At 41.7% G+C, this 25,324-nt stretch overlaps 1 protein-coding gene across 5 annotated transcripts in view; it reads left to right on the top strand.

Annotated features, from left to right (window-relative positions):
* The window catches only part of zfhx3b (zinc finger homeobox 3b), a 240,994-nt gene that overhangs the window by 94,828 nt on the left and 120,842 nt on the right, over positions 1-25,324 (top strand). The window lies entirely within an intron of this gene.

Genomic DNA, 25,324 nt, shown 5'->3' with positions numbered 1-25,324 from the left:
CTCTGGGCTTTGACCACACACACACACACACACACACACACACACACACACGCACGCGCGCGCTCGGTTTGATACCATAAATGATACATATGTTTCCATTGTCATATATTTTGTACACATATTTTTTCTTATTTTGAAAAACTGGAAAAGAGAAACATTTGTTTCATTTTAATTTTTATTCTTAAAATATACACTGCATCATCAAATTCATAAACTGTCAGTGATTGGACATTAACCTAATATTAGTAGGCCTATATATTTATTTTTTATTCAACACTTTTTTAAAAATCAGTTTGTTATATATTTTGTATGCAATTATTTTTTGCAATAATTAAATGTAACGCACATACACAAAATTATTAATAATAGAACAAAGATATTATTTATAAGGACACTGAACAATATGCTGTAATTAAGAGGGCTTTTATTGTTTGTATTTATATTATCTCACTTATAATTGCTAAATAATTAAATGTAAGTAATTGAAATATAACTCAGTTTAAAACAGTGCATTTATGATTTTTTTTAAATTTATGCATCAAAAGTAATCCTGTAAACTAGTAATCCTAGTTGTTTGACATGTTTTATATTTACTTTTTTTTTAAATGATACTGTGATTGTGTGCCTGTGTTAAATGTGTGTGTGTGTGTGTGTGTGAGAGAGAGAGAGAGAGAGAGAGAGAGAGAGAGAGAGAGAGAGAGAGGGGATCAAGGCCAGTGTCTGGTAGAGTGAACAGACAGATCACATTCGTCTCTGATGGCAGCCATTTTGGTGCCATTTCAAATATTTCTTATGAGGAAATAAATTTAGGATTCAGTTCTGCTTTACTTTATATAACACATCATTTATGGAACCAGTCTCACACTGACAATGTAATATTGTTAAATGATTCTAAGAAGCACTGTTATATGTAAATGGTATTTTGTTCAGGCTTTTAATTTAGTTCTTTTGCATTATTTTAGAAGCTTATTTACAAGTTGTAAATAAGCTGTATAAGGTTTTTTTTTTTTAATTAAAGAAAAATATGACAGCAGTGCACAAATATCAGTGTCTGTGTCTTGGCGTTTAGAATAAGTAGTGTTGTTTTCAATAGTAATGATGATTGTTTACTTGGCAGAATTCTTTTCCTCCCAGACATTATAATTAAATGTTGGGAGGAAAAAATGCTGTCTCTCCTTGTCGCCTTCCTATCACATAGGTATTTAATGAGACATGAGAGGTGCAGTGTGATTGGTTTATTGGCACGAGGAGTCCTGTGAGAGGTCAGCTCATTGGCTGAGGTGTTTAATTGGTACTGTTGGACACCCCTCCACCCCCTCTTGGGTGTAACTTGTTTTTGCCAGGTGCACTGTGCTCTCTATTAAGTGTTACATAGGACCACAATTAAATCAGGCCTGAGTGAAGTCGTACTATTGCTGTCCGTCCCTCTGAGGACGGGGCGTCTGGTTACTCGTCCGTTACCTACATGTACGTACACACACACACAAACACACCAATACCTGTATCTGCACTGCTAAACACTTGTTTTATTCCTTTTGTGCATTTTAAGAATCTTAAGTTAAATTGATTTAATCAAAGGAGCTGTGTGACTGTGGGACACACATGTAAAAAACACACCAAGGACAGCAGGCGACAATGTGTGGAACGAGACTTGAGACCCTTCTGTTGTTTCCGTTGAATCGACCTTGCGTCCTTAGGTTATACCATATTCAAGCCACACCTCACCCTGATTCAAATTTGGGTGACTGGATGAGTGGGTTTGGGGTGTGATCGTGTCACTGGGGATTCCTCAAGGCCAGACAGCCACAATAGATCGGTGACCCCCACACCGTGACGTCACACATGCTGTCTGCCGTTCTGTCATGTGTCAGCCAGAGGCCGACCTTTTGTGACACACATCCACTATCAGCTGTATTCAATTTTTAAAGTCAACATAATTGACAACTATATTTTGTGTTTTAATGCACATTCCTTGTATTATTGTGAACAATTCATCTGTGCATGTAATTAAAAAACAAATGAGTACCTCAACTAATGCTAAAATACTCTCTTTCTAATTTTTAGATGTAATGACTTGCTATTTCCCTGGAGAAAAAAACACACACTTTTCTACCTAGTCACATTTTATACACGTGTTTTGGTCTCATGGAGACTTATCTTTCAGCTGTTTCTCACCTAATTTAAAGAATACCTCATTTTTGTAGTTGATCTGTTTTATCTTAGTATTTTTCTCTCTCTCTAAAGCTGAGTGAACTAACCGGACAGCAAATAAGCGAGAGAGTGGGAGAGAGAAAGAGAGAGGAGTGTAGGGGGGTCATGCAGAGGTGAAAGACAGGCTTGGCGCTCACATGAAACATTTATGGATCAGTTACTTTGTCAAGTGCCAGTCTTTTGTTCCTTTTTATTCTGTCCCTTTTTTTCTGTGCTTTGTGACGAGTTTGTAACTATACACATAAGCGATATTACATTTTCCCCTCTTGTTTCTCTCACTGTAGTTTAACCTGATGGCTGTTTAAAGGTAGACTGGATGACACAAGTTGAGGATCGCGATGGCTTGCGGTTGCTGGAAATACACATCAAAAGCTAATTTGTTTAGTGGTACGTAAATATTAATGTCTCAAGCTGGTAATGACAGACGTGCTGTCTGGGAAAATGACACTCGTGTGACACAGCGTCAGAATTTGTCAGAAGTCCAAATCACATACAGTATAACTGAGTCATGTTGCATGTAAAAATATCTGTCTGCTAAATTCAAGATTGGCTTCCTCTCATAGAAAAGAAGAAATGTTAATGAGGTCTATTTAATAACTCAGTTGTTTCTCAGATCCAGATTAAGTGGAGATCAAATTTTTTTCTTAAGTTTCGTGATCCTCAGATGTTCCTCCTGAGAAAAAGAATGATCTAGAATTTCAGAAAAGATCTCAACAATGTCACACACTGTGCCAAGATACCACCGTCTGCAATTAAAGCCAAAGATTTCACCATGAACTCAAACATTTTGATCCCAGAACAAATTGCTTGAGCAATGCTATTCACTAATTGCATAGCTTTGTTCTAACTTTGTCAACAATTGACTATAACTTGTCTATATTTTTCCTTAGGAATTTGTGAAGAATCGTCTGAAAAAAAGTTGCTACTTAAATAAAGAATAACTGAAAACTCCACAGAGAATATCCCAAGCTCTGAAAGAGCAATACAATTTATCAGAGTCCAATGAGTGTTAGTTTTAGGCAGGGAGAAGGACTGCTAGCAGTCGCTGCTGCGAGGGCCAGCTGTGTGTGTTTTTCTGAGTGTTTTGTAGCTTATCTCCGTTCTGGTGTGGGTATCTCCCGTTGGTGACTTCCATTGTGTTTACAGTGGATGGGACGGAGGGGTGGAGGGTGCACAGACACTCGTTTCATCACTTCCTTCCTCCACTCCGTTTTTATGAATCGATCTGTCATAACAACTGCTAGAGACGCAGAGGAAACTGAAAGAGAGAGAGGGAGAAGGGGGGAGGCTCATGGAAAGGAAAGAATTGTTGCATGTTGTACAGAAAGAGAACAATAGCAGCCATCCCAAGGCTAGATGAGGTGATCACGGAGCAGTTACAGGGAAAGAGGTCTTGTGTTATTTTTATTTCTCAACTCCATCTGTGGGGCCGGGAGCTCATACTATCACGGTCTGAGCTGCCTGAAAAAAAAAAAAAAAAAGAAACGTATTAAAACTTCCTGAGAACACTATGTGTGCGCCTGCCTGTTTTTTTCAGGGCTCATTTCATAGGGTCGAAACGCTCTCATGACATAAGCAGAGAAACAGGAAGCCTGGCTGCCATCTTTCACAATCTCCTTTGAAACAGGAACTGAGAGCAGGCCAAGCCGTGGCCCCTCGCTGCTAGCAGATGGGTGCCAACCTGTTGAAGGCAACGGGTACGGGGTTAGGAGAGACGCAGAGGGGGCTTGTGTCTGCGGAAGGCCCCCTGGGACCCTTTTCCCTCTCCTGGAGGGTGTGGAGGTGTGGTCACAGTCTGTTTTGGGCATGGTTTGTGATGGTGTGTTAAGCACTTGCCAGCAAGAGCATTTATATGCAAATGCTAAACAAGCATTGGTGAGACTAATTACAGCAGATCCCATTGAGTGTGTGCCAGCCCAGAGAGAGGAAGGGAGGTCCTACAAGCTGGGGTAGACTTGCCCTAGTTGTTTACTCATTGTCTTTCTTTATTAGCCCCTCATTGACACTCCTCCTCAACGTCAAGGGGGGTCTGTTTGCAGGGGCATCTCCTTTCTACATGGAACTGACTCCAGGACTTGGTGTACATGAGAATCGCAGGGCAGCTTGTGTTCCTCAGTTCTTGTTCTCTATCTGGGCAGTGTATCAGTTTAAGGTCAGGTTAGATTTTGGAATATGGTAGCTGGTTTGTTGTTTGCCTACAGTGGTCTATCAACTATAACTAGATTGATCTATATGATCTACAAGGCTGAAATGGGTCCACTACCTGGGATCTCAGCTGATCAACTATTTAGAACAAGTTCAACCTGCTAGAAACCAATAAAATTGTCTTGCCACTAAAATCTCAGATAAACTCCCGGCGAAGTTCTTTTTCTTTCTTTGCTTTGGGGTAAAAAGAAGTTTGAAATATGTGTGCAGCGATATATTGTTAGCAAACATCCTGATGCCGGCCATCCTGCTGAGAGTGGAATTTAAATGAATATGTTAATAACATAATAAACGCAACAAAAATTAAAGAAATTAATTAATCTAAATTACTGATTTAGAAAACCGTAGTTAAGAAAGCATCTGATTGTAGCGATTGCTTTCACACATGGATATCTGACCTTGATGTCAAAAAAAAGTCTGACCTCGATGGACTAAATAGAGAAAAAGAACTGGAGAAGAGCGCTAGAGTGCACCTAGCTATTACGTACTCTCCACAGACCAATAATAATAATAATACGTTTTATTTATATAGCGCCTTTCCAGGGCTTAAGGACACTTTAAAATTGAACAAGCAACAATAATGGCAATGGACAATGATAACAAACAAAACAACAGTAGGTAGATGAGAGTAACAGTACAGTAAAGGAGAATTATGTAGACAGGGCAGCATACAGCAGAATACAATAGTAGGTCGGAGTTTTTTACCAGTCAGAGCAAACTTTCCAGAAGTCCCTAAACAAACTCCAAACAAATTTGGCCTAGTTTTGGCCTGATTTTGTTCGAAATGACATCCCTCCAGTTCGTTCTTCAATTTCGCTATATAAGTATATCGGGGCCTTAACAGGTCACCAAGTTACTGTTGCTAGTAGTCATCGGTAGTTGCATTTGCATAAAGTTGAACTTTGTCGAACTTTGTCACAGATGTCAGCTCAAATTGCCGTTTCTCATTGAATAGAACACATTTACAGTTGTTGTATTGCACTGCCTGTATGAACATATAAATCTAGTTACCATCTGAAGCTGGTATTAGCTGGATTTTCCAAAAGGGGGTATAAAACCTCTTAACACATGCCCTCCTACTAAGGATACTCTAACTAATTACTTGTGGTGCTCAAACATGCATTTAGGTCAGCTTTTTTAATCACTTGCAAATTTATGAGTGGAAGAGAGGGAAATATTAACTTTCGGAGTCAGTGGATTGCATTGACTGCGGACAGGGGCGGTATAAATTTGACTCTACAGTATCCCTGTAGTGCTGCCAGAGAACAGAGCCACACTTACTTACTTACAGTCCATTCACAAGCATCAGAGGCCAAGAATGAGCCAGATATGAAACAACACAATATTTCACCATTTAAAAGCCAAAACATTGAATTTTAATTTATCATGTCATACAGATTAGATTGTGCTGCTAAAAATGTTTCTCACAACAGCAGATCTCATATCAGCCACGCTTAAGTACGAACAGGCTTTTGTTGATTGAAAAGTCTCCCTCTCTTGCAGAAATGACAACAGTGTTGGAAGCAATTAGCTCTGATGGAATTATGGCAGAAGCAGGCAACTCTCCAAAAGAGACAAGAGGGCAGGCGATACCTCCATTTTGAGCAGAAATGTTTTGAGGTGGAGGAAATGAATTTTGACAGTGTTTGAGACTATCCAGATCCCTGAATTTGGGTTTGACCTCGGTGGATATAAATCAACTGGATAAGCTTTGCTCTGTTCTGCTTTTCAGCTCTTTCTTAGACTAGCTCATCCCTCAATACTTGTTTCTCCTGCAGTTAAATCTAATTAGTTGTTGTGCCTCTTTAGTTATCCTTAATTTGGGCTTAGGTGAGACACTATAGCTCTGTTCCACTAGTTAGTGAGCTTCCTATCTAGACAACATTCAAAGGGATCAATCATAGGCTCACTGCCAATGCTGATCCAGAAAGTTAGGCAGCAACATTATGCTGCCTTCTATGATACTTGTTTCATCCAAATTTTAAAACAGCATCAAGATTGTTGACTGTCGAGAGAAATGTCAATGATATACTCAACCTTTTTGGCTCCAAGGCCCTTGTTTGCGAAGGCTCTCCTATCTAGCTCAGTAGGTTTTGGAACAGAGCCCATTACTGTGTACTGCAGCCATGCATGCTAATAATTAGCATAGAAGACAGACAAAGTGAAAGAGAAAGATTTTGTACTGTCTTTTTTTTCTTTATTTACACTGCCTCTTCAGTTTCACCACCATGTTGCCTTTTCACTGTGCCAAGCTCAACTTCCATACACGTACATACACTTAAACACATAACTAGATATGTGACTGTTTGTATGCTCAGTGTCTAGTGAGGGGCATGTTTGGCTGGGCCACGGTGGTTTGATCAAAGGTTGTGTATGTTTGTATAAGCCATGGTTCTTCACTGAACACAGCTGGTCAGTACTGTCTCTCACTCAGAGGATAAAACAAGTTCTTCTAGACCTCTGCCCTCGACAAGGGCCTCTATCTCCTCTCATTCTGCCAAACAACTGTCACATACACATACAGTGGCCCAAAAAATATTCGAACAGTCAATGCACTCTTCAAATTTATAATTTCAAACACAGAGGCATCCAAACAAATGATGCTTCACTTTTCTGAGACATTTTTTATGGTTATTTTATAACCATAAGTCCCAAAGTAATTTTTAGTAAATGTATGAAGTAAGTTCCCCGTTCCCCTCAAGTTTACACATATGCCCTAAAAGAGTATCAGATGTACTTCATTATATTAGCCGTGATCAAGATCCAATAATGTTTGACAACAAGAAAGCGTCCAAAATATGCCTAGTTTTATCATATAAAAACAAACTTTTCTTAAAGCGTGCCTTTCTTCATTCAAAGTAAATGCGTTAGTATTTTATGATCAATGCAATTACATTCATACATTTTAACCCACCGTTAAAGATCTTCACAATAGCTGTTTTTTTGTTATTGGTTAAATACATTTTCTTTATATTCCCCTCTCTCCCTCTTTCAAATTGTCTTTTTTTCGCTTCTGCATTCCTTTCTCTCGCCTACTTTTAAATTTTTTTAAAAAATATTTTCTCAAGGTGCTTTTCTTTTCATTGTCCTTTCTCTCTCTTTCTCTGTAGCCTTTTCTCCCCATGTCGTCCTGCTTTTTTTCTCTCTGTCTTGTGTGTTCAGACTCTGTCAGAATTGAGAAAGGCATTCAGGGCCCTTAATCCCAATTCCCTGTATCAGGAATGCAAATGTCTGTGTGATTGTGTGACCCGCCAGGGCCTGGCAACATCTGCAGGGCTCAACAATAAGGTGGCCCGCTGGTCTGCGGCCAGTGTGAGAATGAGTTTGGACCAGTTGACGGAACTGTCACTTGCCCTTGCAGGTCACAACATCACTACGCTTTAATGCTTGAAAACGTAAACATTTTGGTTTCCGTGATGTTACGTAATGTTGTTACGGATTATGCTTGTTAATACTTGTCACCAAGGTGACGTTATCTAGCTGGCTTACATGCATTGGATAGTTATGTTGAAATTTCGAGAATAAATTCTGTTATTGTTAGTAGCATTGGTAAGAACTGGCTGACATTTAGAAAAACAAATTAGTAGTTTTATAATTGATTAAACTTTAAATTTGTATAATTAGTATGGCCAATCTGAACTACTAGCTTGACCAGGCCAAAAAAACAACAACCTTATTGTTGGTCCCTGATCTGCATGAGGAGCCCCCCTCATACTCGCACTCTCTGTGAAATCATTGTTTCTCTTCACGGCACCATTAACCCTGTGCTGCATGGCCAAGCTCCCAGTCCGGCCCCTTTCAGAGGCCATGTTTCTATACCTCGTCTGACCATCTGGACACTAGACATAACACACTGTTGACTTTCCCTCAGTAGTATGTATATTCGGCTTTGGGTGGGGTGGGGTGGGGTGGGGTGGGGTGTGGGGGTCTGGGGGGGCGGGTAAACCCTTCTGCCAGGCCTGTGGTTGATATTCATCTGGCTGGTAGCAACTAGAGGATTCGTCCCTCATGTTTAACCCACTTCACGAGTCTAGGTGGAGCCTGTCCACGTGTAGGAGTAAAGCTGTGGTGTCAGCCAATAAAATGTAGTTATTAGATTTGCACCCATCCCTCTCTGACAGGTATCAGAGGAGAGAGAAATGATTGTTTTGATTGTATCTGTTTTCAAAATGATAAATTAATGGTAAAGCGCAACTGACAAAGTGAATCTGCGTCAAAGCCAAGTGGTGCTGATTGAATTACAGTTTCAGAGACCAAAACTCTGGCCACATTCCTGCATTGACTCGCAAGCCGCAACATTGGCATGTACGAACACATACTCACAAAGGCTTTATCTATCTATCTATCTATCTATCTATCTATCTATCTATCTATCTATCTATCTATCTATCTATCTATCTATCTATCTATCTATCTATCTATCTATCTATCTATCTATCTATCTATCTATCTATCTGTCTGTCTGTCTGTCTGTCTGTCTGTCTGTCTGTCTGTCTGTCTGTCTGTCTTTCTGTCTGTCTGTCTGTCTGTCTGTCTGTCTCACGAGAGAGCATATAAGAGAACCAAACTTGCAGTCAAGACTAGTTTTCTGATTTGTAAAGTAGTGTGAGCTAGCACGTGGTCGCACATGGCCACACACCCCTTGCATTCAGCGAATGGTCGACAGCAGGGGAGTGGGTGTGCGTGTAGGTCTGTGTATGGATCCCCCTGCAGTCACACACTGTCTTCCTCACAGCATTTATGTTGAAACAGCGGTGCCGGCCATTGTTATCAAAGGCGCGATTAATCATTACATTTGTGCAAAGCAGGGGCGCTGTTGCCATGGGGACCCAAATGATCTGCACTGCTTTGCATATCAACAGAAAAAGTTTACAATCGTGGCAGAGCAAGGGCGAGGCCTCAACTGAAACCTGCGAACCTGCCTCGTTCTCCCTCTCTCTTTTTTTCATTTTCTCATTCACTCTTAGTGAACGAACAAATAGCTCTTCAACAAAGCCTTCCGCAGCTAATCAAGATGGCCCCTAATGAGGCAGGCTTCAGAACACAGAGGTAAAAAAGCATGTTAAGCACTCAGGAAATCCCATTCACATTGATATCGCTCTGTTTAATATCAGATGTGTCTACTAATAAACTTTACAACAAGAGGACAGAAACTTTTCACCTTTTTTCATCATGACATCCACCGATCAGACAGTGTTATGACATCATGCGATGCTTAACTGCTTGAGTAATCTGCAGGACAGAAGAGGAAGTGAAAGCGAGAGAGACTTGGCAGTGCTTGAGGAGAAGTTTGAGGGTTATGCAGCGTCTGAGGGTGTTTGCTTCCAACAGTGGCTGTCTGCTGAGAGCTCTGGAATGTTTTTTATAATGCATTCAGACCTCAAGCCCTGACCTGCCCAAGCTAAAGAGCTTCCACTGACCCCCGAAACACTCTGAAGAACTTGACAGGATGACTGTAATATGCCTTTTGTGCTGAGTGCTTCGTTTTCAGTCAAAACACAATGTGACCACATTCAAACCACCCATATTTTTTCATTATCTGTGGGGTATGCATTGGACAGGACACATATTCATCCTGTTTGTTTAGTAATTTCGAGCAAACTCTGCTAGCTGGTTTTGCTGGAATGGTCTCTCTGCAGCCAAATGGGATTTGTATATGTAAATATCATTTGGACATGCAGCGAGGAACAAAGTTGGCTAATTATAGCAGCTCTGTGAAACATGAGGGTTAGTGTGGAAAATGAGCCCCAGTATGGTCCTCTTTTTAGAAACTACAGTGACTGACTCTATCAAAACAAATCTGGACATAATCAGGGACTGTGGGATTGTAGCGTACACGATTGTAGATCTTTGACAGGCATTTTGTGGAAGTGCTACACAATTTTCAGAGCATAAATCGTTCCTTGTTTACTCAAGCACACACTCATGTCCTGACTATTCTGTAAACCAGATTTTGTCCATTCTTCACATTGCATGCCATTCATGTGACTGCTCTGATTACATGTTACCAGTTTATTAACACTTGGTTAACAGGATTGTATGGCAGTTGGTGCCAAAATGTGTGTTTTGTTTTTGTTCTTCTTTAAAATATGTCTAGCAGGTTTGGGGGCTATAAAACACACACAGATACTTCAGTCTGTGAGTTTTTTTTTTCATGGACGTAGTACAAGAGGAAGTTTTTCTTCTGTAATTACATGCAGTCCTGACACATGTTTATGCTAGAGTCCACCAGAGTGAGGCTCACCTCGTGACAAAATAGCACTTAAAATTCCTCCCCAAATAATTTATCAGTGCCTTATTCTACTCGCTCCCTCCATTTCCGGTCACTCACCATCAAAAAACGTTTGGTAGGTGTGCGTGTATTCTGTTGCCTGTCGTGTGTATAGTTTGAAATGTACACACCAGCCAGTGTGAGGATGAATGTTGTATGTGGCATCTGTTTAATACAACCCAGCATGTGTTTCCTTTCATTTATTTATTTCACTCTTGAAATATACGAAGGAAGGAAGAAAATAAGAGAGTGGAAAAAAATTCCTTGGGTTTATTCAAAATGGCATAATACCATAGCCTGGCTCCGCCCTCCTACGCACTTCCGCTCAATTTCATTTTCCTTCAGTACTACGTCTGGGATTGCGCTTTAGACGTTGGTTATCTCCGATCAATTTTTTACCCGGGCCAATCAGCGAACAGAGGGAGTGGCTGAGAACGATGACGTTGATGTCGACTCGTGCGTTATTTTGAGTTGTAGTTCAAAATAAGAAAGATGCGAGCGAAGCCATTCGGTCCGTTGTGGCAATGCTGTCGAATATCAAGAAGTTAAAGCCGGAGCAAGAACAATCTTTGCTTAGTTTTGTGTTTATGGCCATCCTCCCACGGGGTTCGGGAAAAGACATGTCACGACCAAACGTCAGCGATTGGTTATGGTAGATAGAGTGACTCTGGGCAGATCCAATAGTTTTAGACTTCAATAGAATACCAGCCTACAAGGAAGTTAACGCTTGTCAATGGAGCGGTGCCAGACTCTCTGTACAAATGAAATGTACGAGAGTCTGGTAGAACCAGGCTAATAATACCATACTATTCTATTACTTTACTGCTGTATTCTGAAGTATGCATACTTTACCTAGTATGCACATGTATTAAAATCAAGGGACATCCAGACAACCTACTTCTAAACTAATTACTATACTACTCAAATGTGTACACCTAAATAAGTTGGCAAAACTAAAAAAAAAAATGGTAATCAGTAGGATCAAATTTTTAAAGTTATGAAATTCAAAGATTAAGTAAGATTTTTTTAATTTTGTAAACCAATTCATACATTTAACCTAAAATTATCATGTAATCTCAACTTAAATATGTTTAGTAGTGGAAACTTGGCTAGCCTTAATGAGTTAATTCAGTAAATGCTAACTTGCTAATTGGTAACACAATGCTTTGATAGCATCAGCCTAGCATAGCAATTGCTGAATAAGTATGGCGATAGAGAACCTTTAAAATATATCCCTTCTCAAACCAAGTACATGCTCCACTCGTCACCATGATGGTATCATTATGGATCTGGAAGATATCAACTTTCTTGACTCTTGAATTATAAAATTTAGACAATTTTACACCCACTTAAAATAATGTTAACACTTTACAATAAAGTTTAATTTGTTAACATTAGTTAATGCATATAGTTAAAGTTTTTTTTACAGCATTTATCAATCTACATTATTGCTATTTTATAAGTATTATATAACATACTATTAACTATTATAAACAAATCAATCTATTGTAAAGTGTTACTACTACTGTTACAAATGTTTATCATTGCATACTGCATACAGTTTCACTTTGTTTTTAAAATTATATAGTAGTAAGTAAGTGGTATACTGCTATTTCCAACATTTCCCATTTTGATTGTATGGTAGCTCTAGTTTATACCTTCTCAGAGCTTAAAGGGAGTATTTCAAATGTGTGTCTGGGCTGACGGGGGTGTGGGCTGTAGTGTGTTCACTATCTGCTGTTATACAGAGGAGAAGCTCTTGTGGATGGCGCTGGCGCTCTGCCGCACAGTGATATTGAGGTCAGCTGTCCAGAATGATCTCATGTTAAGGAATCGGCGAGTCAGCAGGGTCAGAGCAGAAATGCTATGACGACACTTTCTCCATGCCGATAAGGACTTGCCCTCTTTCCTCTCTTTTCCTGGGAAACAGAGTGAGAGAGTCCCACTGGCTCCCTACCCACCACACTGGAGAAATATCACATACGTTGTTCACACACACTCCTTCACCTCTGTTATAAAAGAAGGTACCTTTACTTTTTTACATTTTGTGATCTTTTCTTCACATTTCCTGAGCACAATCTCTCTCTATTCCAGACTTTTCTACCACACACAGCCTATGAAGTTCTAAACAAATATCAAAATAGCTTAAAATAGCAATTGGGACGTTTCCTGAATGGTCATAGTGGTGCAAACCGATGCCTGAACAATCCCTGCCTCTGTTTCCTCTGACTCTGAGCCAGATGGACGAACTGAGCTCAGGAATTCGTCATACGGGCAACGAGAGTGGATTCATCCTGAAGAGTTCCGTTTGGAAAGCACAGGATTGTAAACAGATAATAGCTCTCATGCAGAAAAGAACCGGAAGTGGGAGGCACCAGGCCAGAGTAGGTGCTGAAGTGTGTTTTTCTCGACTAGCATAGTGTAATAGCCTTAATTTGGCCATTTGAATGCTTGGATTGGTGTAACAAACGTGATATATCACTGTACAAATCTTTGTACATGTGGCCAAACGCACACACCCTACCCCCAGCCGCTGCTGTTAAAAGATAGAGCCCTAGGTCTTTGTGATTTTGAGGGTGTGTAGATGTAAGACGATCAGCTCTGTTGGGGGCAACTTTGTGTTGGCTCCAGCTTAAACTTTCCCATCGGTTCACTTTTCAACGAAAAAATTCCCCCGGCACGGACACATTCCGCCACACACACACATTGACACACAAACATATGTCTATAATTTATGGCTGTGAGGTCCTTGATCAATTGATAGCAGTGAATCCTTTGGTAAATAGAGTTTCAGACATATTGCCAATAGACTTGGGCTATTGATTGGAGTGTAAATTAAAAACTTAATCAGGTCTCTGAGATAAGATTTATCTCCGCCCCTAGCAAATTACAAGGTGGGCTCGTAGTCAGGCGAGGCGGCCAGCAGTGCCCTAAGAGAGCGTGCCGGTCCCGGGTATCAGAGCGCACTCCCCTCTGCCTGGTTTTAGTCTACACTCACTCAGAAAATCTGTGCACGCTTTCTTTCCCAGCCCATTGAGTGTGCTTAGGGTATTTGACATAGTGGATTACGTTGTCAAAGTCTTGAGAAATCGGGATTGGCTCTAAAAAGATTGCTTGTATTTCTTTAATGGATTGGCTTGTTTTGTAATCCTCTTCCCCGCATTTTCACACTCTCGCGTCGCCTTGTGATGAAATATGTAAATCGTTAAACTTTTGCCTCGTTTCCTCAATAGCTGCAATCCCCTCATTGGTCATTTTCACAATAGCATTTATGCAGCCTATCATTGTGTACATATTCAGCACAAGCCATATTTTATATGTATTAAGACAATCCCTTTGAATTGCAAATTGATTAGATTATGGATTTTTACAGTAATTGCGAAGCGGAGGTTTACTCTGTCCCAACCTGTCTCCATTATTAATATTGGGAAATGAGAACACATCGGAATAAAAGCGTTCCTTGTGATGCTCATTTCTTGAGTAGGTATGATGTGCCAATAGAATAACCACAGATTCTGTACGATAATTGGCGTTTACCGTTTTTTTAAACGTCAGTGGCATTGTGCTCTTCGGATATCTACCATTCTCTGTAATTAAAACCAACATTTAGTCTGTGATTAGAGGATGTACTAGACTCCTCTGTGGGATTATACTGCTCTCATTATCTCTCCATTCTGCTGCTCATATTCAGAGCAGATAGAAAGACAGAAGGAGGAAGAGGAAGAAGCCTAATTGCTTTATCGTCATACTTAATCTATAGGTGAACCTTAGGAAGCCCTGGAGAGCAGCTCGATATGGAGATGCTTGAACATTTTACTTAAAAAAATGTAAAAACACCATTGTCACAGTTCAAATTCTTTATTTTTAATATTTAGATTTATCTGTGTCAAATAAAATAAAAATGTAATAAATATAATACATAATCCAGTCTAATGTGTATTTAGATTGAAATGTAATATTATTGTGTCAACAAAAAAAAAGAAAGAAAGAAAAAAAGGCATACCTGCATTAGTTTCCAGGTTAGATAATACTGATTCTTGCAGATTTGGTGATGGTCTGGTTAGTGGACCAGCTATGACGCTATGATGTTTACCCCCAACACTGAGCTGTTGAAGCTGGTCAGCCAGCATCTTTATGAAGAAACCAAGAGTTTTACCATAGAAGTTTTGTTGGGTTAGTTTTTGTGATGGGTGTCTGATGCTGGGATTGAACTCGGGTCTTCAAGTCAACTGAACTGCTTCTTTACCACTGAGCTATTGTGGATGACAAACAGCAGATGGACCCAAGGGCAGAAGAATAACTTGCAGACTTAGATAAATGAACAAAAGGTATCTTTACTGAAGAGTCCAAGTCTTGAAAGTACAACAAAAAGGAAGCCGAGCTTCCAGAGAATAAATCAAATAAACAAAAGATGAGCAAAAGGCAAATTCAAAAATACAACTGACTTAGCTTTCTTGGCAAGGAAAATACAGGCATAGTAGGCTCAAGACTGAACACAACTGAAAGAAAGAGGCATGCTTAAATAGGCCAACACAAACTAGCTAATGACCCCCACAGGTGGATGAAATCAAATACTAATGAGTGGCAACGAAGCATTTTACAGAAGCTGGGACCACCTAGTGGCTGGGAGAGTTATTACAGGTCAGCGCCAACTAGAGGCAGGGAGAGTCATTACAAGCTGGAGCCTTACAGGAGCCCCTCCTCCAGGAACGGCTCCCGACGTTCTCCTAGCTGCTTTGTTTATGGCGGTGGAACTCTCTGATGAGATTTGGGTCTAGAATATCTCGAGCTGGCACCCAAGACCGCTCCTCCGGGCCATAACCCTCCCAATCCACAAGATACTGGGTCTTCCCACGGACCTGGCGAGAGTCCAGCAGTTGGTGTACTGTGTAGGCTGGCTGACCACCAATGATGCGAGGTACTGGAGGAGGTTTCCTGGCTGGGGACAAAGGAGAACAGACAACAGGTTTCAAACGGGAGATGTGAAATGTGGGATGAATACGCATGGACCTGGGTAGAAGAAGACGGTAGGACACTGGGTTGATCTTTTTGAGGACTTTGAAGGGCCCGATGAAGCGAGGTGCTAGTTTCCGTGACTCAACGTGCAGAGGGAGATTCCTAGTAGACAGCCACACTCTCTGTCCTGGTCTAAGTGATGGTCCAATTCTACGGTGCTGGTTTGCATACCTCTGCTGCTGTTGAGTGGCTCTTAGCAGGGCTGCTCGTGCTCTCCGCCATGTCCGTCGACACCTCTGGACAAGTTGAGCCGCAGCTGGTACACGGACCTCAGGAACCTGTTCAGGGAACAGAGGGGGAGGAAAACCAAACTGGCACTCAAAAGGGGACATGCCTAAAGATGAATGGTGTAGAGTGTTGTGTGCAAATTCAGCCCAGATCAAATGGGAGCTCCAAGCAGTCTGATTGTTAGATACCAGGCATCTGAGAGTCTTTTCTATCTCCTGGTTGACCCTCTCAGTCTGTCCATTTGATTGGGGGTGAAAACCAGAGGACAGGCTGATGGATGCCCCAATTAGACGTCCGAAAGACTTCCAGAAACGGGAGGTGAACTGTGATCCCCTGTCGGACACCATATCTTGGGGGAAACCATGGATTCTGAAGACATGTTGCATTAATAAGTCCGCTGTCTGGCCTGCTGTGGGAATCTTGGGTAATGGTATAAGATGACATGCTTTAGAAAATCGGTCTACCACCACCAGAATTACTGTGTTACCTTGAGATCTTGGTAGACCTGTAACAAAGTCCAATGATATGTGGGACCAGGGGCGTGTAGGGATAGGTAGTGAGTGCAGTAGGCCATGAGGGTGGGTTCTGGGTTCCTTGTTCTGGGCACACACAGCACAGGCAGCAACAAAAGCCCGAACGTCTCGTTGCATGTTGGGCCACCAAAATCTTCTCTGGATGAGTTTCAATGTTCTTGTGCTCCCAGGATGGCCCGAGGGAAGGGAAGCATGGCCCCACTGTAACACATCAGAACGCATGGCATTAGGCACAAAAAGGCGATCCGGAGGACCGTTACCTGGGTCAGGATGTTGTTGTTGGGCCCTCTTCACCGCGGTTTCGATTCCCCATTGGACTGATGCCACCACTTTGGAGCTGGGTAGGATTGGTTCGGATTTGCCCTCCACTTCTGGTGGATCAAACTGCCTTGAGAGGGCATCGGGTTTTGAGTTCCTGGAACCTGGACGGTATGAGAGGGTAAAGTCAAAGCGGTTAAAGAAGAGGGCCCAACGAGCCTGCCTTGAGTTCAATCTCTTGGCCTCCCTGATATAGGTGAGGTTCCTGTGGTCCGTCCAGATAAGGAATGGGTGTTTGGCACCCTCCAGCCACTGTCTCCACTCTTCAAGTGCCAACTTCACTGCCAACAGCTCCCGGTTACCAATGTCGTAATTCCTCTCGGCTGGGGAAAGTCGACGTGAGAAGTAAGCACAAGGATGAAGTTTGTGGTCATCCCTTGCTCTCTGCGACAGGACTGCTCCTACCCCGACGTCCGAAGCATCCACCTCCACTACAAAGGGCAACTCGGGATCTGGAAAAGTCAGAATGGGTGCGGAAGTGAAGAGCTGCTTGAGTCGGTCGAATGCCTGATCAGCCCTTTCGGTCCATTTAAAGGGGCTTGATGTCTTCTTGGTAAGAGAGGTTAGGGGTTCTGCAATGGCACTGAAGTTCCTAATGAACCTTCTATAAAAATTAGCAAATCCCAGAAAACGTTGGACCTCTTTGACGGAGCCTGGTTGGGGCCAGTTCAGAACCGCCTGAACCTTGCCAGGATCCATCTGAACATTGCCCCTAGAGACAATGAATCCAAGAAAAGAGACAGTGGGGACATGAAATTCACTCTTCTCTAGTTTCACAAATAGTCCATTCCTCAGCAGTTGAGATAGGACGAGTCGGACATGTTGGACATGCTCTTGATAACAACGAGAGAAGATGAGAATGTCATCAAGATAAACAAATACAAATTTGTTTAGCATATCACGTACCACATCATTAATAAGTGCCTGAAAAACGGCTGGAGCATTGACTAGCCCAAAGGGCATTACCTGATACTCATAGTGGCCATTTGGAGTGTTAAAAGCCGTCTTCCACTCATCTCCTTCTCGTATCCTAACAAGGTGGTAGGCATTTCGAAGGTCTAACTTTGTGAAAATGGTCGCCCCTTGTAAGAGTTCGAAGGCCGTGGTCATCAGTGGCAGTGGGTAGCGGTTCTTTACTGTGATGCGATTAAGACCGCGGTAATCAATGCAAGGCCGAAGACCGCCGTCCTTCTTCCCCACGAAAAAGAAGCCAGCCCCTGCCGGCGACGTGGATGGACGGATGAATCCGCTCTTAAGAGCATCATTGATATATTCCTCCATGGCAGCCCTTTCTGGGGCAGAAAGGGAAAAAAGTCTCCCTCGAGGAGGGCAGGTTCCCGAGAGCAGATCTATTGCACAGTCATATGGCCTATGGGGTGGCAGAGAGGCTGCGCGGGTCTTGCTGAAGACTTCACAGAGGTCTGCATATTCTGAGGGGACTCGAGACAGCTCAGGAGGATGCACCGGGAACCTGGAGGCCACAGGTTTAAGCTTGGGAATAGTTAGTAGCTCTGTGGATTGGGCTGGTGGCTTGAGAGAAATGGGCGGCAGCTTAAAGGTGGTTGGTCGTGAATCAGTAGGTGTCTTCAGAAACTCGGAAAAATAACAGAGAGAGAGACCTGAAATCCCACAATTAGTGCCCCAAGCAGTTACTACCCTAGCAGTCCAATCTATATGAGGATTGTGAAGGGATAACCATGGGAAGCCAAGAATTAAAGGGAACTCTGGTGAATGGATCAAGAAAAACTGCATCTTCTCATTATGACAACCAATTTGGAGATGAAGGGGTGTAGTGCACTGGCTTACCTGACCAGATCCCAGGGGTCTCCCATCCAATGCGGTTATGGTCAGGGGTTCTTGAAGAGAGATGGGCTGAACTCTCAGGTGTCTGGCCAAAGTAAAGTCCATAAAATTTCCAGCAGCCCCTGAATCAAGGAAGGCCAGAAGCTTGTGATGCTGGTTACCCCAATGCAGTAAAACGTCGAGTGAAACCCCAGAAGCTGCTGGTAGGGGAAAAGTGATTACTCTCGTCCCAGTCCCCCTCTTCTTGGACGAGAGTTGTCTTTTCCCGTCAACTCGGGACAGTTGGACCTGAAGTGGTCTGGCTTTCCACAGTACAAGCAGCATTTCTCCCTCATGCGTCGTTCCCTCTCGGCTTGCGACAGTCTGGCCCTTCCCAACTGCATGGGTTCCTCGAAATTCATGGGAAGTTGAGGGAATTCAATGGCACTGCTAGAAACTTGTGGCTCAGGCAGTCTGACCTCCCCACGACGTTCCCGTTTGCGCTCTCGAATGCGGTTGTCCACCCTGATGGAAATGTCAATAAGGGATTCAAGGTCAGGAGCCGGGTCTCGGAAGGCCAGTTCATCTTTCAGTTCAGGGGACAGGGCTCGGTGAAAAGTTGCTCTCAGGGCTCGTTGATCCCAACCGCTCTCTGAGGCTAATGTGCGGAACTCTATTGCAAACTCTGCCACACTCTTTGTCCCTTGAGATATCTGAAGCAGCCTGTGGTCAACCTCTCCCCCACTGGTAGGGTGATGGAAGACCCTCCTCATCTCTGCAACAAACAGGTCACAACTGTCAGTAAGCGGGGAATGTTGTTCCCACAAAGCCGTAGCCCAGTCCAGCGCCTTTCCGGTGAGGAGAGTGATGATGTATGCCACTTTGCCGTTCTCTGTGGGAAAGCTGTTAGGTTGTAATCCAAATGCCAGAGTACACTGAGTAATAAAGCCTCGACATCTCTCAGGATTTCCGTCATACCTCTCTGGTGCTGGCAGTCTCGGCTCAGGAAAAAGGGCAGTCAATGGAGGTGTGGGTCTGTCAGCTGGGACAGGTTGGCTGGTAAAAACTGGAGAGGCTTGAGGTGCAGTCTGCTCACTTAAGCGTTGTAGGATCTCAGAAAGAATCTGCTCATGTCTGTGAATGGTGGAGGCTTGGCCAGACAGTGCAGCTAGAATACGATCAACATTGGAGGTAGGTGTGGCATCTTCTGCTGGGTCCACTTCCAAGGTTCAGTCTTGCTGTGATGGGTGTCTGATGCTGGGATTGAACTCGGGTCTTCAAGTCAACTGAACTGCTTCTTTACCACTGAGCTATTGTGGATGACAAACAGCAGATGGACCCAAGGGCAGAAGAATAACTTGCAGACTTAGATAAATGAACAAAAGGTATCTTTACTGAAGAGTCCAAGTCTTGAAAGTACAACAAAAAGGAAGCCGAGCTTCCAGAGAATAAATCAAATAAACAAAAGATGAGCAAAAGGCAAATTCAAAAATACAACTGACTTAGCTTTCTTGGCAAGGAAAATACAGGCATAGTAGGCTCAAGACTGAACACAACTGAAAGAAAGAGGCATGCTTAAATAGGCCAACACAAACTAGCTAATGACCCCCACAGGTGGATGAAATCAAATACTAATGAGTGGCAACGAAGCATTTTACAGAAGCTGGGACCACCTAGTGGCTGGGAGAGTTATTACAGGTCAGCGCCAACTAGAGGCAGGGAGAGTCATTACAAGCTGGAGCCTTACAGTTTTAAAGGAATGGTAGGGACACCAGCATCCCACAATGGGAACCAGCATGCAAAACATATGTTCTGGTGACTAGCCATGCTGGTATTTTCAGCAGGGTCATCCATGACGTCACCCGTGATGAGGCAAGTAGCCTCACCAAAAAGTCATATCAACTTCTGACCTCCCAGGTGAAGGGTGTATTGAAGGTGTAAGTAATAGCCTCTCTGGCCAGATAAGCTATAGAAAGACTGCTTTAGTTAGGAAAAAGTGTAGGGGGATCTTAGCCTGATAAAGCCACTTTTTCCCTCTGTAATACCCAACAGCTAAAATCAATACATATAGGATAATACTGCTGCTATTCCTTCAGACGCTTTTGTCTTCTGCAACGCTCTGCCCACATAGACTACATCAGAATAAGTGTTTGTGTTAGTAGACACCTGTGTAACTGGCAGGTTTAATCTACTATAGTTTTAGATTTACTGATAAATTGCTAATTTAGTTCTTCCTGAGGTCATGCATACATTTTCCCATATCACACTTCACTTTTTTTCTAGATGAGGACCCACGTGGAAGCATGTGTTGTGAAGTTAAAAATATAGGTCATATGGTCGTAGTGAACTGATTGTTACTTCCAAAGGATAAGAATCAAATGGGTGTTTGTGTGTCTGTCTGTTTTTACTCAGGTCAGGTGTATGGGTAAATCTGAGTGAGGGAAGTTCCTGTCAGCACCTCGATTTTTCTGGAAGTGTGTGTCTGAGTGTTTCTTTCGTCCTCCAAACTTAGTGGCGGAAAAACATTCAGGTCAGGTCTGCTGCTTTTCGTCATACATGCCCTACTCAAAAACACTTTTTACCTCATAATTCTTGGACTCTGAGGACCACTTTCCATTTGAAATTGTCATATTATGCTTTAAAAAGCATATTAAACATTGCACTTTCAAAAAAAGGGGGACTAGCCAGAACCCTAGCAATTAGCTATCCTAGCAATTAGCTTAAATTATAAATTTGTATGGTGTTTCCTCTTCTTTTATACATAATTTCCTGTATTCTCTATTACTGTATCTGTTAAAGGATGTAACAAAAGAGCAAGAATAAAATTAACTAGTGTATGCTAAACTCTGCTAAGGTGTTTTTTGTGTTCCTTTGTGTGCTTATTACTAACTTTGGCGTTGGTTTTAGTGCATTGCTATTGTACTTGTAAATCTGAAATTGTATTTTGATAAGATGTATAATTTTGTATTTAGCACAAATGTGAGGGATGTATTACTCTACATACACTTAAGCATACTTTTGAAAAGAATAATTTGTATAAAAATAATATGCTATAACATAAATACTTAACTGAATGTAAAGTTTTAAGTTTAAATTTATATTAAATGCAATTAGCTGAACTTTAGAGTGCTTTTTTGATCCATTTAAGTAGGTCTTAAGCACATCTATATGTAATGTCATAATTATTTCTATTGTCTAATGTGATTAAAGTGTATGCTGCTGAGGTCGCAATTTAGGATATTTAAAATATATTAACTTTACATGTAATATCGAATAACAGTTTAACAATAACATTTTAACAATTAAAAAAAAACAAAAAAACAAATCTTAGATATATATCCTCACAAGCACCACTAAAAATTCTATATTTTAATCGTAAGACCACTAGTAAAGCGACACCCTTTTCGTTTTCCAGCCTTCTCGGCTGTCATAGTGCAGCTGTAAAATATTGCCCAAGGTGCCGTGAGGTTAGCCTGTGACATCCTCACCCAAAGTGCAGTGTATTAAAAAGCACTGGGGCCCAGATCTCAGTATATCACAGAGAGAGAGAGTCTGTGATAAGGCCTGCCTGCCTGCACGTGGATCAATGAAGGTTACTGACATCATATCACAAAGTGATAGCCAGTGCCTTACCCCCAGCTATTTATCAGCCCACAAGCTTATGGAGAGAGGAGACCACGCTACGAAGGGCTTTCGGCTTTCTCTCTGTTACCCCTCGACTACCCCGTCTCTTCACCGTGTAACCTGTCTATCATTTGCTGAACTGCTTTGGTGGTGGGCTGTCCATATCGATGCTATTCGGATGCTTTAGCACTACAATAATCTTTCTCACATTTGCCTCTCCGCCTTTTTTGTTCATTTTTCTTCTGTGTCAATACCGTGCTGTGTTTGGACTCAGCGAGCTGTTTCCAAGGGCTTTAATTGGCTATTGAATGCTTTCATTTTTTTTAATCAAGTATTTTGATCATGGCCACATGTATCGAGCGTATGTTTGTGTACTATAATTTCCCATCCTGTAATCTTGTGCCTCTTGAAGCCGAGCAAAATGATTTTGGTGTAGAGAGAGACACACATCTGTGTCCAAGGCAACGTCAATGACCTTCACATCTTTACTGACCATTTTTTGCATTTACGTCTTTCTCTTTGAGTCACTTCCTGTTATTATCATCAGACTTCTTTGCTTTGTCAAGTTTTCAGTGTGTCAGGCCTCGTTCTTTGTGACCACGCCTCTGTGTTAGTGTGTGTTATAGAAAGCGTGTGTGTGTTTGTGTGCATATAGGCGCTTATACTCTCAGGTAGCGTATGAGTTCCATTTATCAGCTGCCCGGGGCACATTGTAGAGGATTTCCCCCAATGGGTTAGTGTGTAACTGCTCTGTCAATACCTGCTTGTCAAGGTAGTGGAGAGCAGAGGGAAAAAGACCCCTCACTCTGTGAACCGAAGCCACTTATTGAGCAGCCAATAGCTATTTACCTCCTGACAGGAAGGGGGAGAGAAGGCCCCAGCTGAGGTAGTCAGACTTTGGCTCTCTCTCTTTCTCTGTCATTTGTTTCCTCGTCTTGTTTAGTGTGGTTTTAAGTGGACTTTTGAAGTATGCATTAGCAGTATAACCTAGCTTCTGTGTATTTCGCTGATCAATAGCTGTGGAAGAACAGATTAAGAGCACGCTCGAGGTGATTGACCCTCACAATTTAGAGAGTTTCACGCCAACTGTAATGCTAATGTAACATTTCCTCTAAGCTCTAAGCTTTCCAGACTGAATTTTCTCGTTTACTGTGCATTTTTTGAGAGGAAATCAGTGGATTCAAACATGGTAGTTCATCTAGGTAATCTTCTCAATCACAAAACAAGTGCTTACTTCATGTGATGATTCCTCACTTTGCATCCCTTTCACAAACCCATCTCCACCTTCTTTTTTAATCTCTACTATTTATTAAGTATTCCAGAAGGGAACAAAGTTGAGTTGAGTTCAATGCTATGGCCCATATATAATGTATGGGATGGGATTAGGTTTATGGGAGCATTGTTAGTGTGTGTATATGAATGTGAATGTCAAAGTATCGAAATGTTTGTTATTGTCCTGTGTTGTATTTACTTCATCTATGTTTTCTATTATAATGATGGTTTCTTTGTAATGAAGGGACCCCTCGAAAATGAGATGGTTCATCTCAAGGGGCTATCCTTGAAAAAAAAAAAAAAAAACATCTGTATATTTTAGAGCCCGACCGATATATCGGCGGGCCGATATTATCGGCCGATTTTAGGCATTTTCCTAACTATCGGTATCGGCATTTATAATGGTCGATAAATGAATATTTAAAAAAATGCGGGTACGGTGATTCATGTAAGGGTGGCGCTGCCAATAAAGCACCTAAAAGCTGTCACAAGAACTGGCAAAAATAATGATTATGAATACAACAAATATAGCAAGGAGACATTTTAATTGTTTATTAATAAACAAGTGTTTTCAGTCAGTGTCAGCCAAAGATGAAGTTGACGATGCTGACTGGCGATCTTCAGTGAGCGCGCGCCAGAGAGAAATGCACATTTCATACGATTACATGAGTCTGTCTGTCTTTCGTTTTGAATTGTTCTGTTTAAAAGTAGACATTTCGATATAGATATATTTCAATTCTCAGGTCTATACGCTGAGTTTCGGTTCATGAGACGAGCTCCAGTTCACCCGCAGGCGCCTCCATGTCGAGATTATCTATCGTCTGCTAAATTTACTTCTTATAAATTAAATCCGGGCAAATGGCTGATGAAACATTGATTAAAATTAAGATACAATTAATACAAAACGAAATTCACTTTGAAACGAAAGGTTTTGTGCTTTCTGTTTGATGTCTATGTGAAAGTTTCAAAGCATTAGTGCCGCTTTCAGAGCACTCACGTCCGTAGTGCTGAACTGTCGCGTCTGTAACATTGTTTTTTCCTCATAAATGCAAACACGAAAAATAAAATAAAATAAAATAAAATGAATATTTTATTTAGCCTGTGGAGACTGAGAGCGAACCCTTCTTCATCCGGTGGGTAGTAGCCTACTTGTGATTTGCGCAGTGTAATTCACAGAATTGATTTCTCTGCTACAAGCCTCTGTCACGTATTGTGTGAGCTTGTGACTATTGCAAGCGCGCAGCTGAGAAGTCCTGATTATATTGTCTGCTATATTTAGGCCTTCTTCTTATTTATTAAGGCAATTGGTTGATGAAACATTGATTAAAATGCGTGGCGCGAGCGATCTCCGACAGTAAACTGATTCTGCTTTGTCTAGGGTAAACAGCTGTTGCGATGCGAGCAGTAACGGCCGTGTCCGGTGTAGACACAGTGTTAAAGCTCATTCTGCCTGATAACGCTACGTTACAACATCAAGCAATATTCCAAAAATGTATATAATTATAACACTTTATATAGGGCCATTTTGCATTAAGAGTAGCCTAGTTTCACGTTTAGTACATTTTGCTTACTAATTATTTAAAATAGTATAAAATATCTATATCTATCTAGCTCATATCTGAGCTATGCTATCCACAATACTTTTTATAGCTTTATAGCCTTACTTAATGACAGAAATCGTCTCATTTGTGTCCTAAATAATTTTAGCAATAGAATCAGAGACAAAGTTGATACTGAGGTCTCCCGAGTATTTGAGCAATAAAATGCATTTTGGGTGGTGGCTGGGTGATCGTGATGCAGTGGTTTGTCCCTTGTGCTGTAAAGCCATGTTTCCTCTGTGGATCGCTGTGTTGACAGAGAGCAT

Source organism: Siphateles boraxobius, unplaced genomic scaffold, assembly GCF_051911475.1.
Source record: "Siphateles boraxobius isolate OS27281-9 unplaced genomic scaffold, OSU_SipBor_1 48, whole genome shotgun sequence".
NCBI lineage: Eukaryota > Metazoa > Chordata > Actinopteri > Cypriniformes > Leuciscidae > Siphateles > Siphateles boraxobius.
The sequence above is the reverse complement of the archived record's forward strand: the minus strand, read 5'-3'. Positions and strand labels throughout refer to the sequence as shown.